Source organism: Oryctolagus cuniculus, chromosome 1, assembly GCF_964237555.1.
Source record: "Oryctolagus cuniculus chromosome 1, mOryCun1.1, whole genome shotgun sequence".
Lineage (NCBI taxonomy): Eukaryota > Metazoa > Chordata > Mammalia > Lagomorpha > Leporidae > Oryctolagus > Oryctolagus cuniculus.
Genome location: NC_091432.1, coordinates 59,379,117 through 59,396,279, shown reverse-complemented (window position 1 = coordinate 59,396,279; position 17,163 = coordinate 59,379,117). Strand labels below are relative to the sequence as shown.

Here is a 17,163-nt window from a genome sequence, read left to right as displayed (position 1 = left end):
TAAGGGGTGAATGGCAAAAGAAAAATGGTACAAAGCAGAAAGCCCAGAAGTAACTTTTTTATTTTTTCTGTAACTTCTCATATGTAACTTCACATAAAGTAGCAGTAGGGGAAAGAATTGTTCAGTAGATATTATTACAGAAATGGGCTGATTCTCTTGAGAGAAATAAAATCATATCAATATCTTTATTTCATGAACGAAGGTAAATTTAAGACCAGGTAAGCTGAAGACTCACATGCAAAAATGAAATTAGAAAGTTAATGGACAAAGGATTAATGTCTGTGGTATAAACAGAATTTAATAGTAGTAAAAACAAATAGAAAATAAGTAAAGAACAGCAATTTATAGAACAGCACCCTGATTAGGTAATGTTCATTGGATGAGATGCTGAAGTCCACTTATAAACAGAAAAATGAAAATTAAAACCATAAGATACTACCTTATCCTCATTATTAGTCTAACAAAAAAAGATTAGATGTGGTAATAGGGGACCTTTATGTGCTGCTGGTGGGAATATAAAATAGTATAGTTATCCTAGAGAGAAATCTGGCAGTGTTCAGGGAAATTGAAATGATATTCTGTAATAAATCTGATTCTGGGAGTAAACTGAAGAAACCCTCCCACGGATATAATAAGGGGACCTATACAAGATTATGCATCACTGCCTTTGGAACAGATGAAATTGTAAATGCATCATCATACCTTTAATCTAGTCATGTACTCTTTCCATACTCTCAATTCCTACCTCTTTTCTTCATCCTTACTACAACTGGAAATACATTTGACCTTAATATTTCTAACAAAACCTACTTTCATTCATGTCCTCATTTCCTTCATACAGAGTTTACATTCCATGCTCCAACACTTAATCCTCCTTTAACTATCATATCCCCCTCTTGCTCTCATATTCTCACCTGGCAAAACTCCAACCCTATTTGATCTAACTTTGCACACTTTCACAACTATAATGAAGGGAGCTGAATATGGACAGTGAAAAATCTCAAAATCATGCTGGCTGGCATCACTTTAAATTTATCATCCTCCATCTCAAATAGATTGTGCTGCCAGCAAGCATGTGTCATCAATCTCTTCATCTTCGCACTCAATGTATGTGTTGTACACAGAGCAACATGGATAGATACGTTTAAAATATTAATTGAAAAAACTGAGTATAAGGTGTTCAGTAAAATGTAATTTAAGCAAATTAGACACATACTGCAAAATAACACTAAAGTCTATGTACGGTATTTCTAATTTTTCATGAATACATTCATGCTTAAGATCTATGAAATATACTTAACTGGTTGCCCAGAGGGGGAAATAAAATGGAGTGGATAGGAAATTAAGAAAAAATAGTAGAATAAATTACAATGAGGTTGGCCAGTGCCGTGGCTCACTAGGTTAATCCTCCGCCTGGGGCACTGGCACCCCAGGTTCTAGGCCTGGTTGGGGCGCCGGTTCTGTCCCGGTTGCTCCTCTTCCAGTCCAGCTCTCTGCTGTGGCCAGGGAAGGCAGTGGAGGATGGCCCAAGTGCTTGGGCCCCTGCACTCGCATGGGAGACCAGGAGGAAGCACCCAGCTCCTGGCTTTGGATCGGTGCAGCGCCGGCCATGGCGGCCATTAGGGAAGTGAACCAACGGAAGGAAGACCTTTCTCTCTGTCTCTCTCTCTCACTAACTCTGCCTGTCAAAAAATAAATAAATAAAATTTAAAAAATTACAATGAGGTAAATGCCTTAAGCATACTGATAGTGAACTGTAGAACCAGATCTCAATTCCCTGCACCTGAGATTTATTTTTTATAGTTAAAAAAAAGAAAAAGAAACAGACAAATGATCTGTCTAGAGACAGCAAGCACAACTAGTCTGGTATGGCACTTAAAATAAAGTGCTTTTCATCCTAGTATATAAGAATCCTTCAGCAAAAAATCCAGCCTCCTGCCTTCCTACTCTCAAATTGATATTTTGAGTTCTGTTGTCAATAGGAACCAGATAGGTCACACATATACATATGTATAAAATGGGTTGCAAGCACAGAAACCACTGACTTTTGCCCAATAGTCATTTGTGTGATCCTAATGTTGCTATCTAGTCCTCTTTTTTTCCTCCTAAAGAAGCCAAAAATATCATTTTATGTTGTCTTCCAATTTTAGATTATTTGCAGTATCATTTATAAAATTTATATCACTATGTGAATCCTGATTAAATTCATGGGCAAGGGGCCGGTGCTATGGCTCACTTGGCTAATCCTCTGCCTGCGGTACCAAAATCCCATATGGGCGCCGGTTCTAGTCCTGGTTGCTCCTCTTCCAGTCCAACTCTCTGCTGTGGCCTGGGAGGGCAGTGGAGGATGGCCCAAGTGCCTGCACCCTTGCGGGAGACCAGGAAGAAGCACCTGGCTCCTGATTTTGGATTGGCGCCGTGCCGGCCGTAGCAGCCATTTGGGGGGGTGAACCAATGGAAGGAAGACCTTTCTCTCTGTCTCTCCCTCTCACTGTCTGTAACTCTACCTGTCAAATAAATAAATAAAAAATCTTTAATAAAATAAATAAATACATGGGCAAACACATAGAGTTTCTAGTCAGTCTTAATCCCTTATTCTTAAATATGAATGGGCAACTATGAATCATCAGATATTTAAGGAGTGCCTGCATCATGACTTAAGTTAGTTATACTGAAAAAGCCCATTCCCTTGGGAAACAGAGATAATTCTGGACAAGTCTCCAGAAGAGAAGACTACCATAAAGAGTAATATTTCTAAGTCTAATAGCTATTTCTGAGTCCCTGTACTTCATTTTAGAAGGTCATATTTAAGTGTCCTTATTGGCTCCCTGGATTTATGGGAAATGGTATATTTACCCTAGAATAATTCACATTGCAAAATCCTGTTGTATTCATGAATTGGTTAAAAAAAGGGTTTATTTATTTGAAAGGCAGAGTTACAGAGATGGAGAGGCAGGGAGAGAGAGAGCGAGCACAAGCATAAGCTTCCATCTGCTTGTGCACTCCCTAGGTCAAAACTAAGAGGTGCTTCATCTGGGTCTCCCATGTGGATGCAGTGGCCCAAGTACTTGGGCCATCTTCTGCTGCTTTCCCAGATGCATTATCAGGGAGCTGGATCAGAAGTGGAGCACCCCGGGACTTGAACCGACACCCATACGGAATGCTGGTGCTGCAGGTGGTAACTCAAACCAGTGCACCACAGCGCTAGTTCCATGGATTAGTTACTTCTGACCTTCCATACTGTATCTCTCTACTGTCTGCAAAATATGAGTGAGATAAATGTCACCATTCCACCACAGAGTGCTCAGGTGGCTGACAGAATGTTAACAAATTTAATTCTTAAGAGAAATACCACGATATTGGTGCTGTGCATTGTTCTTGTAGAGAAACATCAGGATGTACAGGCCTAAGACAGGGTTTGATGACAGGATACTTTCTTTATTATTTTTGTATTATATTATCCTTGGATATTTTTAGATATAAAAAGTGAGTAGTAAGACAGAATAAGGCCAAGAGAAAATATTTTATGATAATAGGCTATATGCTTTTAAGGAATAATTAGAGTGAACTGTAGATTTCTTTAGTTTGAAATCTAGTTTTACTAGGGATTTTAAGATGAATGAATTCTGTCTGGGATTTTAAATACACACGGGTTGAATTGAATAATTTACTTGAAAATCTTGGTCATTTATTCCTCAAATAAAATTGTTTGCCTTTAATGATTCTTTTGGTGACTTAGGTCCACATTTCTCCACTCGGAATTTTTACATGTCACTTTCAACAGAATTCCTGTCTTCTTATTTAACTGCTGTATGCCGACCAACTTCCAAAACACAACGCAAGATTGTGGAAAGATACAAAGGTAAATTGAATGTAGACTGTGCCCTCATAAATCTGCTGCTTACTGTGCCAGAAACTGCTGGCCGTTTGTATAAAAAGCCTAAAAGGAATACTGTCATTCTTTTCTTGAAATGGGGTAATATTCTTGTTAAATTTGCAGGATCTGGAGTCAGACTGAGTTAAAATGAGCTCTGGAATTTAATAGTTGGATGGCCTTGGACAAGTTACTGAACCTTCCTGCCTATTTTCTTATCTGTAAAGTTATAGTACAAATTACTACATATTTAGATTTTGGTAATTTAGTACAATACTGTTTGTTAAAGGATGGGAGAGGGACCAGCACTGTGGCATAGTGCTACCTGAAGTACCTGTCTCCCCTTATGGACACCATTTGGAGGCCTGATTGCTGCACTTCTATCCTCCTAATAGACTGGGAAATCATGGAAGATAGCCTAAGTCCTTGGGCTCCTGCACCCACATGGAGACCCAGATAAAACTCCTGGCTGTTGGTTTTGGTCTGGCCCAGTCCTGACTATTGTAGCCATTTGGGGAGTGAACCACTGGATGGAAGATAGTCTCTCTTTCTCTCTCTCTCACTACCCCCCTTCTCTCTGTACCTTTCTCTTCCCCCCATCCCATAAACTGTGCCTTTCAAATAAATAAATAAATAAATCTTTTAAGAAAAAAGTATGGGAGAGCTGCTTCTGGATTCTCATATTACATAGAAATTCAGGAATTAATGCTTGTAATCACCCTTGGAATAGATTTTATTTGCCTATTTAGTGATAAGAAAACCAAGTTTTTAAAAAAATGAGTAACTTTTTAAAGAATCCACCAGTAATATCAGAACTGGAATGTGGTTAATTTTCATCTTGTGAACAGGGTTATCAAATTTTGTAAGAGAGTCACATTTTAGGTATTCTGGGTCATCATGAGATAGTGTCCCAATTTTCAGTATGTAAAATAAAATCTCCATAGTCCTCATTGCCTGTTTTAAATGACTGGGATTTTCAAGATTCAAGCCCCAGAAAATGATTTTAAAAAGAGAAATTTGAGAAAAAAGCCATTACTTCCTGTATCAGGGAAATTTCTGAGATTTTTGAAGATCAAATTCTTACATCTTCTCTTGAGTTCATAGGTCTGGCCTTGCACAATGATGCCACTTGATGTGATTTAAAGAAAACAGCCCAGGCATCAAATTTCTTTCCTGATAAATTCAGTGCACAGGTCCCAAACACGGACTCTTAGAAATGAACATCCTGGGCCAGCACTGTGGCTTAGCAAGTAAACCTGCCACCTGCAGTGCCTGCATCCCATATGGGCACCACTTCAGGTCCTGGCTGCTCCACTGCCAGTGCAGCTCCCTCCTAATGCAACTGGGAAAGCTGCGAAGGATGGTCTAAATCCTTGGACCACAGCCATTTGGGGAGTGAATTAGCAGATGGAAGACCTTTCTCCCTCTCTCTGCCTCTACCTTTCTGTAATTCTGCCTTTTTTTTTAAAGTAAACTTATCAAAAAAATAAACATCTTTGTATGACTTGATTTTTTTAGAAAGCTTTTATTTAATGAATACAAAATTTCACAGGTATAGCTTTAGAAATATAGCGGTTCTTCCCCCCATACCCACCCTCCCACCCTCACTCCTGTCCCACATCCTACTCCCTCTCTCATCCCATTCTTAAGATTCATTTTTAATTATATACAGAAGACCAACTCTATACTAAGTAAAAATGTCAACAGTTTGCACCCACACAGGCACATGAGGTATAAAGTACTGTTTGAAGACAAGTTTTACCATTAATTCTCGTAGTACAACTCATTAAGGACAGAGGTCCTACCTGGGGAATAAGTGCACAGTGACTCCTGTTGTTGATTTAACAATTCACTCTTATTTTATGACATCAGTGATCACCTGAGGCTATTTTCATGAGCTGCCAAGACTATGGAAGCCTTTTGAGTCCACAAACTCCCTCTGTATTTAGACAGGGCCATAAGCAAAGTGGAGCTCTTTCCTCCCTTCAGAGAAAAGTACACCTTCTTTGATGGCCCCTTCTTTCCACTGGGATCTCACAGAGATCATTTTTTACCACAGTGTCTTGGCTTTCCATGCCTAAAATGCTCTCATGGGCTTTTTAGCCAGATCCAAATGCCTTAAGGGCTGATTCTGAGGTCAGAGTTCTGTTTAGGCTGTTTGTCATTCTATGAGTCTGCTGTGTGGACTGGTTCCCACGTTGGACATTCCCTCCTTTTTTATTTGGTCAATTGTTATTACCAAACACTTGATGCTATTTAACACTTATTCCTATCTATATGATCAGTTACACACTTAATATGATCACTTTAACATGTAACATGACATTAGTACAACCCATCTTAATGGGATTTGGAGTCCCATGGCAAGAGTTTTGCTTTACCCTTAGGGATAAGTCCGAGGGAATGTGTGCCATACTGTACGTCTCCTCCCACTCAGTTCTCACTCTTATTTTTTAACTGGGATCTATCTTCAATTGTATTTAAACACCTATGAATAATTCTGTGCTAAGTAGAGTTCAACCAATGGTATTCAGTAGAAAAATAAAATAGTAAAAAAGTAAAATAAAACTGTTCCTTGATAGTCAAGACAAGGGCTGTTAAAGTCATTGCTTCTCATAGTGCCTGATTCACTTTTACAGGTTTCCTTTTAGGTGTTCTGTTAGTTGTCACAGATAAGGGAGAACCTATGATATTTGTCCCTTTGGGACTGGCTTATTTCACTAAGTATCATGTTTTCCAGATTCCTCCATTTTGTTGCAAATGACTGGATTTCGTTTTTTTTTTTTTTATAACCACTGTGTAGTATTCCATAGAATACATATCCCATAATTTCTTTATCCAATCTTCTATTGATGGGAAATTTAGCTTGATTCTTATGTCTTAGCTATTGTGAATTGAGCTGCAATGAACATGGAGGTTCAGATAGCTCTTTTCTTTGCTGATTTCATTTGCCTTGGGTAAATTAAGAGGAGTGGGATGGCTGGGTCATGTAGTAGAGCTATATTCAGATTTCTGAGGTATCTCCAAACTCTTCCATAGTGGCTTTACCAGTTTGCTTTCCTACCAACAGTGAATTAGGGTACCTTTTCCCCCACATCCTCTCCAGCATTTGTTCTTCATTGATTTCTCTATGAAAGCCATTCTAATTGGGGTGAGGTGAAACTTCATTGTGGTTTTATTTGCATTTCCCTGATGGCTAGTTATCCTGAACATTTTTTCATGTGTCTGTTGGCCATTTGGATTTTCTCTTTTGAAAAATGTCTGTTTAGTATATTTCACTTTGTGTTTCTATGGGGGTGCAAACGATTGAAATCTTTACTTAATGTACACTAAACTGATCTTCTGTAAAAAAAAAAAAAAAAAAGAAATTATCAATTCCCAACTTGACTCTCACTGGGATTAAACATGACAATAGGTCTGATCTGATTTCATCATCATTTAAAAAAAATCATCTATTATTTTTCACTGTATGTTTCTGTGTGGGAACAAACTGTTGAAATCCTTACTTAAGGTATACTAAGCTGATCTTCTGTATATTAAGATAATCGAAAATGAATCTTGATGTGAATGGAAGGGGAGAGGGAGTGGGAAGGGGGAGGGTTGTGGGTGGGAGGGACGGTATGGGGGGGAAAGCCATTGTAACCCATGAGTCGTACTTTGGAAATTTATATTCATATAATAAAAGATAAAAAAAAAAAAGAAAAATGTCTGCTTAAGTTCTTGGCCCATCTCTTAAGCGGGTTATTTGTTTTGTTGTGGTGGAGTTTCTTGATCTCTTTGTAGATTCTGGTTGTTAATCCTTTATCACTTGTTTGGTTTGCAAATAATTCCCCCCATCTGTTGGTGTCGCTCCCCCTCTTCATGGAGGTACAACACAGGACCCTGCGCTGTTCTTTTGTCTGCTCGGCCCTCCCCGGGTTTGCTGCTGGTTCTTCCCGGGTTGGCTACCGTCCCTTCCACCTCCGTGGGAGGGCGGTTCCCCCTGCCACTTTCCCCACTTCCGCGGGGGAGCTGCACACCGCCGGCCGGCTCTCTCGGGGGATGCACAGGTGTTATTCGGATAGATGTTCCCCGGTGCATATTGTCTCTCTCCTCCTTTATAGTCCTCTTCCACCAATCCCAACTCGGCTGCCCACACTCCGAGTACGCTGCTCTCCTCCAATCAGGAGCCGGTCCTGCTGTTTATTGGTTGAACTGGAGGCAGCTGTGTAGAAGCTGTTTCCTCCTCTCTCAGCGCCATATTGTGGGAGAGCAGATGCATAGAATAAGTCTTAATTCCAGTAACTTAGTCTAGTCCGAGTTGCTCCCAGTTGCTCCCCACAGTTGGTTACCTCTTCACTTTCCTGAATGCTTCTTTTGCTGGACAGAAACTTCTCAGTTTGATGTAATCCCATTTGTTAATTTTGGTTTTGACCACCTGTGCCTCTGAGGTCTTTTCTGAGAAGTCTTTGCCTGTGCCTATCTCTTGCAGGGTTTCTCCAATGTTCTATAATAATTTGGTGGTGTTGGGTCATAGATTTAGATCTTTAATCCATGTTGAGTGGATTTTTGTATAAGGTGTAAGGTAGGGGTCTTGCTTCATACTTGTCCATGTAAAAATCCAGTTTTCCCAGCACCATTTATTGAATAGACTGTCCTTGCTCCAGGAATTGGTTTTAGTTCCTTGATCAAATATAAGTTGGTTGTAGATGTTTGGATTGATTTCTAGTGTTTCTCTTCTGTTCCATTGGTCTATCCATCAGTTTCTGTACCAGTACCATGGTGTTTTGATTATAACTGCCCTATAGTATGTCTTGAAATCTGTTTTTGTGATGCCTTTGACTCTGTTTTTTTGTACAAGATTGCTTTAGCTATTGGAGTTACAGACAGTGAGAGAGAAGGAGAAAGGTCTTCCTTCCATTGGTTCACTCCTTAAATGGCTGCAATGGCTGGAGCTTCATTGATCCGAAGCCAGGAACCAGGTGCTTATTCCTGGTTTCCCACGTGGGTGCAGGGGCCCAAGCACTTGGGCCATCTTCCTCTGCCCTCCTGGGCCACAGCAGAGAGCTGGACTGGAAGAGGAGCAACCGGGACTAGAACCGGCACCCATATGGGATGCCGGCGCTGCAGGCAGAGGATTAAGCCTAGTGTGCCATGGTGCCAGCCCCTCTTTATTGTAATTTCTGATGATTCTTATTATTTCTGTGGTGTCTGTTGTAATATTTCCTTTTTCATCTCTGATTTTATTTATTTGGGTCTTCTCTCTCCTTTTTTAGTTAGTTGGACCAATGGAGTGTCAATTTTGTTTGTTTTTTCAAAAAACCAGCTGCTCGTTTTGCTGATTTTTCATAGATTTTTTATTCAATTTTGGTGATTTCTTCTCTAATTTTAATTACTTCTTCTCTTCTACTGGTTTTGGGGTTGGTTTGCTGTTGTTTTTCTAGATCCTTGAGGTGCATTGATAGCTCATTTATTTGGTGCTTTTCCAATTTCTTGATGTAGGCACCTATTGCTATAAATTTTCATCTTAACACTGCTTTTTCTGTATCCCATAAGTTTTGATATGCTGTGTTGTCATCGTCATTTGTTTCCAGAAAGTTTTTGACTTCTCTTTTGATTTCTTCTATGACCTACTGTTCATTCAGGAACATGTTGTTCCGTCTCCATGTTTTTGCATATTCTTTAGACATTCCTGAGTTACTGATTTCCAGCTTCATTGCATTGTGCTCCAGGAAGATTCATGGTATGATTTAGATTTTTTTGAATTTGCTGAGACTTGCTTTATGACCTAATGTTGGTCAATCCTAGAGAAAGTTCCACGCACTGCTGAGAAGACTGTGTATTCTTCAAGAGTAGGATGAAAACTTCTGCAGATATCAGTTAGGTCCGTTTGGTCTGTGGTGTCAATTAAATCCGCTGTTTCCTTGTTGATTTTCTGTCTGGTTGATCTGTCCATTGCTGAGAGTGGAGTATTGAAGTCCCCCAATACTACTGTATTGGAGTCTAAGTCTCCCTTTAAGTCCCTTAACATTTCTTTTAAATAGCCAGGTGATCTGTAATTAGATGCATATACATTTATAATAGTTACCTCTTCCTGTTGAATTGATTCCTTAATCATCATATAATGCCCTTGTTTGTCTCTTTTAACAGTTTTTGTGTTAAAGTATTTTGACTGGTGTTAAGATGGCTATGGCAGCTCTTTTTTGGTTTCTGTTGGCATGGAATATTTTTTTCCATCCTTTCACTGTCATCTTTATTGGTGAGATGTGTTTCTTGTAGGCAGCAAATAGATGAATTTTGTTTTTTAATCCATTCAGCCAGTCTGTGTCTTTTAACTGGAGAGTTGAGGCCATTTACATTCAAGGTGACTATTGATAAGTAACCTGTTTGCCCTGCCATTTTTCCAAAAATATTCCTATTTTTTACTTTGAATTTCCTTTGAACTTTTACTGAGAGTTTTTCTTCCTTTACCTTCTTTCATAGTGATGACCATGTTTCTGTGTGTAACACATCCTTAAGCATCTTTTGTATTGCTGTATGGTTGGTGACAAATTCTTTCAATTTCTGTTTGTTATGGAAGATCTTTATTTCACCTTCATTCATAAATGCAAGATTTACAGGATATAATATTCTGGGATGACAGTTTTTTTCTCTTAAGACTTGGACTTTATCTTGCCATTCCCTCCTAGGCTGTATGGTTTCTGATGAAAAGTCAGCTGTGACTCTAATTAGAGATGCTCTGAAAGTAATCTGGTGTTTCTGTCATGCACATTTTAGAATTTTCTCTTATATTTTACTGCAATGAGTTTGATTACAATGTGTCATGGTGAGGATCTTTTCTGGTCATGTCTATTAGGAGTTCTATGTACTTCCTGGACTTGAATGTCCCTTTCTTTCTCCAAACTAGGGAAGTTTTTTTTTAAATTATTATTTCAGTAAAAAGGCCTTCTAATCCTTTCTTTCCATACCTTCAGGAACTCCTAGAACCAGAATATTGGGTCTTTTTATAGTTTCCTGTAGATTGCCAACAGTGTTTTTAGTTTTCTAATTTCCTCTTCTTATCTTTGGTGGTTTATTATATACGTTCCTGTGCTTTATCTTCCGAGTCCAATATTCTTTCTTCTGCTTCACTGATTCTGTTGTTAAGGCTTTCCACTGCTTTTTTAATTTGTTCTATTGAATTCTTTATTTCATTTTGATTTTTCTTTAAGATCTCAATTTCATGTTCTATTGAATTCTTTATTTCATTTTGATTTCTCTTTAAGGTCTCAATTTCATGGAAGAAATTTTCTTTATGTCCTGTACGGATTTCAGTAGTTAATGCATTTGCTTCTGATTACCTCTATGTAATCTTATAATCAACTTTTTGAATTCCATTTCTTGCATTCTTCTATCTCACAAACCTGTATTGAAGTGTCATATTCTTTTGGGGGTGTCATGTTGTCTTCCTTATTTTTGCTTCTTGAATTTGTGTGTTTGTTGTTTGGCATTTGTGGAGATACTCGTTAGTTTTTCCTTTTTTTTTTTATTACTGTAGTGGCTTTTATCTATGTACTCTGATTGTGTAGATAAGTGGAATGTCTCCTTTCAGAGAACATCTAGAAGCTTGTAGTGGGTATGGCCAGAGAACTCTGTTCAGTTCTCCAGGGTTAAGGGTGTACCTAAGGCTACACACCCAGGTTTGGCGTGGTAAATATACTTTCTTTTTTTTAAATCAGAAGGGAAATTTATTGTGCTCAGCTGAGCTCCTCTCCTCAATGGAGACCAGTGCCTGAGTGCTAGCCCCAGTGGGTATAATATTCATCCACTCTGTCCCAAGGATCAACAAAGAATTTGTACAGTCCTCAGTGTAAGATCAGTTTCCCCAGCAATGTCTCACCAAGTAACCAGGAAACCCTGAGCATGTGGAGTTTCCCACTGTGACTGCTCAAAGTCCCAGCCACACTGTGAGTCCTCCCACACACCCTGTTTTTTTCACAGTCCCAGTACAGAAGCCTCACACAGTCACAAGCTGCTACCCCCCTGTTAGTTCTCTCCACCAGAGTCAGGAGTCTCCACTCGGCTGGTTGCTAGGCACAGACACCAGCTTGCGCAGCTGTTACATATATCCAAAATGGCGCCCACTCTATTGGCTTGTTACAGGACACTATTGTAATGTGATTGGGGAGAGAGAAATGTGTCTGTCAGCCTTTTTTTTTTCCTCCTCTAGTTTGGCTGATACGCTTTCCCTCAAGGGGCTCTCAGCCGAGTTCCCTCTAGGCTCTTGCTGCAACTTTTTCACCAGTAGCTTGGGGTACTGGGATCTGGTCCCACCTCACTTTCCAATGCTGGTGCATAGGCTCTTGGCTGATGGAATCCTGAGCCGTGGGTGCCTGCTCCCTCCACATAGGTCTACTGTGTCCCTCTAATTTTAGGAAAGTTTCCTCTGCTGTTTTCTTCCTAACTCTTCCCTGAGACTACACTCTCCACTTTTTTTAAACTGTCTTCTCCTGGGCTAGAGCAGTAAGCTCCCTCCTTACTCTGCCATCTTAGAACAGCCTCAGTATCCTAATACCTTAGTTCTCTGTGGCTTGATTAATCAGCATGCAAAGCTGAGCTGCCCAACTGAACTAGCAATAGGAATTTTTTTTGATCTAAGGCACTAGATAAGAATAAAATGAGGGACACAATTAAATTTTTAAATGTCAGAATAAAGGTGGTAGAAGCATAGTGAGTCAGAAGAAACAAGATGAGAACACAGGGTGAAAGAGGTATCAAAAGAGAAACAAATCATTGAGGGAAAGTACAAGGGAGTTATGGTATACACAGGTAGAGAACTGAGAGAAGGCACAGAGTATGTTTTTACTTTTGTAACTTCTTAAAATTAATGTACTGTGTTTTTCTCAAGAAGCCACAGAATACTTTAAATCCTTGCTACTAAATGTGTGGTTCTCAGAACACCAGCAATTTATCACCTAGAACTAGTTAGAAATCGGCATCCCAGACTCAGTCTATAATTAGAATCTCCATATAAGAAGATCCCCAAATGATTTGAATGCTCATTAAACTTTGAGAAGGGCATCAAAAGCACACAGGTCATTTGTACTGGCAGCCCAAGCTAAGACACAAATTCAACAGGTCACAAACTACATTAGTTGTCTTTTATCTGTGCTCAGAGAAACAGTCTCTTCTGTATGCTCATTGGATGTCACTACCATGAATTCAGTCCCCTAGGCAAAGATCATAGAAGGCCTTCTACATTCCAGCTTTCCCACACTCCCCAACTCTAATTACCATGAAAATATGTTGATTTGGTCTCTTCTTGATTCAATGCCTTCTTGGTCTCTTAACTGGAATATTGCAGTAATCTCTTCGCTGTCTACCAGCTTCAGTCTATCCCCACTTCAATTTTATTCTCAGTGTTACAGGCAGAGCAGCTTCTCTAAAATGTTAGCATACAGATCTAGGATATCTCTCATGTTAAAATTAGACAACAACTCCCTATTCTCTACTGAGCAATTTTTAAACTTCTTTGTAGATCATGTGAAGTATTTGTGTCCTGCCTACCTATTCAGATTTATATCCCTTTGCAACTCTCTTCAGACATTATCTTCTTCTTATAATTTCCTGAATAGAAAAATATAATTTCTCATATCACACACTCTACCTACCCCTTTTCTCTCTCTCCTTTCTGCCAGATATAATATTGAGGGCTAATCTGTGGTCATCTTACACATAACATTTTTCTTGTCCTCCATTTTTTATATGCATACCAAACTTTATAATCCTGGACCATTGCTCTCAGATTCTACCAACATGTAGTTCTAAGACCCTGTTGTATTTATATTATTATATTTAGTCTTTCAATGTTTCATTAAAAAAATCTATTCCTATGGGTACTGTTGGGCCTGCACTGAAGAGAGTCAGGACATAGGAGGACATTGGGATGATGGTGTCTACAGGGCTGGGCCTAAAGAGACTTTGTAAATAGGGGATGTGACTTTAGAAAATATATCAAGAGTAATAGGAGCCAGGTTTCTCACTGACAGCAAAAGGATATTGGGAGACCAGGAGAAGCACCTGGCTCCTGCCTTCGGATCAGCGCGGTGCCCCGGCCACAGCGCGCCGGCCGCGGCGGCCATTGGAGGGTGAACCAACGGCAAAGGAAGACCTTTCTCTCTGTCTCTCTCTCTCACTGTCCACTCTGCCTGTCAAAAAAAAAAAAATCTATAGAGGTGAAATTGACACTTTGAGATGTGATGCCTTTGAACAGCCCTTGTCAGTGGAGAAACAGTTTTATCTTTTCTTTTTTCATGCTATTTGTTGAACTCTCTTCTTAGTATAGGGTTAATCTTAAGTGTATATAGTTAGTAGAAAATATATCATAGTTAAAAATAAGAAAGGGAACAGGAAAGGGAAGAGGAAGAAAGGTGGAAGTGCAGGTAGGGTGGGAAGAATCACTGTGTTCCTAAATTTGTGTTTACAAAATGCATGAAATTTATACACCTTAAATAAAAGTTTTCTGGGTAAGAAAAAAAATTGAAATGCTGAAAGTTAGAATGAACATAGTGGTGGTAGATAGTGACTAGAGGTATCAGTATGATTAACTCATTGATTTTATATATATATATGTATGTGTGTATTAAAGAAATGGACATAGCTCTGTGTATTAGTATATGAATAGATACATAGGTATTTAGATAGAAGTGTGTGCTATCTACTAATAGAACCTTAAAGCAATTGAGCCCTAGTAGCAAAGAGCACACCCAGATCTTGGCTTCTAAATTTCTTTCACCAATAAGAGAAACCAGCGCTTCCTAGAGAAAAGTATAATTGCAGGATGGGTCAAAGAAAATACAAAATGAACCCAGAATGTCTTGACTGGTCATAGAGTAAGTGATTTTAAAAATGATGAGAACTTGTTAAAAGGACACAGTAGCCAGCTTGAAGGTTACTGGGACAGGTTAAGCATTAAAATAAAGAATGATGGTTATGGACTATAATTATTCATTAAAGATCAATGAATCTATAGTGATGTTAATGAAAAAGAACTACCAACTAATAAAGTCTAGAAGAAATGATAGAAAGCTAGGAAACCATCACTAGCAAACATCGTAATTATTTAATCAATAAAAGGCAGGTAAATTGTCATGAGGAATAGCACATTAATGTAACCTCTAAGAATTTCTTCAGGGTTAGTGCACAACCTGGGAGGCAGCAGTGGATGGCTCACGTACTTGAGTTCCTGGCTTCTCTGTGGGAGACCGGATTGAGATCTGAGCTGTGGCTTCTGCCTATCCCTGCCCTGGCAGTTGTGGGCATTTGGGACGTGAACCAGCAGAAGAAAAATTCTCTCTCTCTGATATTTTTATAAGATATGTACTAACTACAAAGGGAAGATTGCAATTTATACAGACACCACTTCAATAAACATTGTGTTCATTTTAATATGATCTGCTGAGAAAACCACAGAATCACTGCTGGGGATTCCTGCCAAAAAGTATAAACTGAACCTGATATTGAGGAAACAGAAATTCAAACTGAGGGGATTCTATAAAATAACTAGCTTGTACTCTTCTAAAATGTCAATATCACAAATAAGGAAAGACTAAGGAACTGTTTGACACTGAGAAAGAATAAGAAGAGATGACAATGATCTGTAACACTTGATCTCAGATGGATTGTGAACCAAAAGACTTTCCATTGTTATGAAGAATGGAAAATATTTGTGAAATTTGAATGAGGTTTGTGAATTAAAATATCATTTTTTTTTAATTTTATATTTATGTAAGAGTGTCCTTTGATTTACAGAATAGGAGTAATGGATCTTCATGCCTGCACCTTACTCCCATGTGGCTTTGGGGGAAAGTGGTATGGGTGTGTATGGGTGTGTGTGTATTGTGTGTTTGAGGGTAGAAGGAGCAAAGAGACTAATAAATAAATTGTGTCAAATGTTAACAACTGGGAAAAATGACTGAAGCCATATTGAGTTCTTTTTACTATCCTTACAAGCCTTTCTACAATTTTGAAATTATTATAAGATTTCCCTTTTTTTAAAAAATCACTATTTCTCTGCTACTTTTTAAACTTTTATAAATATATAAATCCTGATGTGGCCTACCTTCTAATGTACCCCCAAGGCATGTGAAAGTAAATTTGTAAAATATAGATGTTAGTTCATTAAATGAGTAGTAATAAAATATGAATTTCTTTGCTCTTGAATCAAACAGCCTGAGTTCAAAATACAATTCATGTGTGGTTTTAAGGCAGATCATTTATGCTTCCCATGTCTGTTTTCTCATCTGTAAAATGAGAATGACAAAAGTGCTTAGAGTGATAAAAATGCTCATTTCATAACTGTTTGGAGAGGATTAGGTCATATAACATATTTACAGCATTAAGTACAGTGCCCAGCACATGGTAAATACCTAAATTTTCCAAAGGACCTATTGAGAGGGATTACTGCTAAAGCAAAGCATTTTGTTTATTGGAATCTCTGTAGAGCCCTGAGTGGCTGAAAATTCTAAGTTCCTTTCGTGCCCATGCAATATTAATTCCTGTCTCCAAGCCATGAAAATGTAAGATTTTTGATATGGCAGATCAAGGAATCATGTCTCTGTGAGGATTTTGATTAATGATAAAAGAAATTTTTAAATTAACATAAAAATCACTTAACTCCACTGCCCAGAATTCAAATAGAATATTTAGGATGGGGGGAAGAGTGAGACAGCTATTTTTATTGAGATTCAGAAGAACAGAACAAACCCTGGACACTGCAGGCAATGCCTGACAATGTTTCCATGAGCTATTTAGAAACTTATTTTAAGAAGTATTGAGTTTTATCAGGTCAGTCAGTGAAGCAGAAAAAGCTCAGCTTGCCTATGATGCTTCTGGAATACAAGAAATGTATCTGCACTAGAGCAAGTGGAACAGTGTGGGAAAGGAGATACAAGGAAACAACTGGATGAGGGAAAACCACAATTAAAATCTTATGCTTCTAGCTCTCAGTCTAAAATAAAGTACTGCCCAAGTGATGCTCCACATAATTGTCTTTGAAGGATATTATGGCAGTCAAGAGCACTAGTTTCAGAGCCAGGCATGTCTGCATGTGCATCTTAAGTTTCTCACTTGATAACCAACTGTGTGATCTTGGATAAGTTTTTCTGTGATCTCTCTAAGCCTTAAAAATCTCAAGTAGAAAACGGGGATGGTATTACTTTGCCTCAAGGTGTTATGTGAGCATCAAATGAAATAGTAAAAAGCCCAGCACATGTGTTCAGTAAATATTCATTGTTTTTGTTTTTATTCTAATCAGAAGCATAAGACAACAA

General features: G+C 38.6%; 1 protein-coding gene across 3 annotated transcripts in view; it reads left to right on the top strand.

Moving 5' to 3' along the window:
• The window catches only part of SYT9 (synaptotagmin 9), a 409,891-nt gene that overhangs the window by 17,342 nt on the left and 375,386 nt on the right, over positions 1-17,163 (top strand). For all 3 annotated transcript variants that reach the window (XM_070074132.1, XM_070074123.1, XM_070074118.1), the window contains exon 3: positions 3,740-3,862. The gene's annotated coding sequence lies outside the window, so the exon portion shown is untranslated. The remainder of the gene's footprint in view (positions 1-3,739; positions 3,863-17,163) is intronic.